Genomic DNA, 1,094 nt, shown 5'->3' with positions numbered 1-1,094 from the left:
TTTATTTATTCTATTACTTTAATTTGTTTATTTTCCCAATTTGGTTTATGAACTCGATGTTAGATTTGATTTCTTTATTTAATGCAATTTGAGGTATTTCAGATTTATGATTGCTTTCTTCAGTTTATGTGATTGATGCTTTCAATATTTAGATTTCTCTCCTTTTGGCTTTGGTTGAGTAATTGGTGACACTTAGTTATCAAACTCCTTTGTTGATTGATAATTGGAATTTGCTGGTTGATTTGGATCCCTCTAAAGCTAGTCTTTCCTTAGGAATCAAGCTAATTAGTCCACTTGACTTTCCTTTATTTATTAAGGGTTAACTAAGTGGGAGTAATGAACAATTCTCATCACAATTGATAAGGATAACTAGAATAGGATTTCCAGTTCTCATACCTTGCTAAGAGCTTTATTAGTTATTACTTTAATTCTTACAATTTACTTTTCCTGTTCATTATTCAAAAACCCCAAAAAGATAATCTTCAATAATCAATAATAAATACACCTCCCTGCAATTTCTTGAGAGACGACCCGATGTTTAAATACTTCGGTTATCAATTTTATTAGGAGTTTGTTATTTGTGACAACTAAATTTTTGTACGAAAGGATTCTTTGTTGGTTTAAAAACTATACTTACAACCAAAACTTATTTGTGAAATTCTTTACTAGCAAAAAACACGTTCATCAATAATAATAACATATTTTTGTTTTATTTTATAATTTAAATTTATTTATTTTATATTTTTTATATATATTAAATAATTTAAAATAAGGGAAAAAAAAAAAATGAAGGGGTCACGAGATGCGCATGAGCCCAGCCACATGCTATCGTTTCTTCCTCTCCGTCTCTCTATCTCTGGTGACTGACTGATGTACTCTGCCGGAGACCCAAAATCAGAAGAACATTCCCACACCGTCGACCCCCACAACACAAACCTATCATTTTTCTTCCAAAAACTCGCACAAATTGTTCATCCTCGCCCCCAATCTAAGCCCCTTTTTTCTTTCCTAAATTTCCCAATTTGTTTTTCCTTCTTCTCCCCTGTGATTTCTCATCGATTTCTCATCTGGGTACCCCCAAAGCTCTAATCATT

At 31.9% G+C, this 1,094-nt stretch overlaps 1 protein-coding gene across 1 annotated transcript in view; it reads left to right on the top strand.

Annotated features, from left to right (window-relative positions):
- Positions 775-1,094, top strand: part of LOC107643735 (transcription factor BIM2) — a gene marked incomplete in the record, with an annotated part of 6,584 nt that continues 6,264 nt past the window's right edge. The window contains 1 exon segment of the mRNA XM_021124151.1: positions 775-1,083.

Source organism: Arachis ipaensis, chromosome B05, assembly GCF_000816755.2.
Source record: "Arachis ipaensis cultivar K30076 chromosome B05, Araip1.1, whole genome shotgun sequence".
NCBI lineage: Eukaryota > Viridiplantae > Streptophyta > Magnoliopsida > Fabales > Fabaceae > Arachis > Arachis ipaensis.
This window is presented reverse-complemented; position numbering and strand designations above follow the sequence as displayed.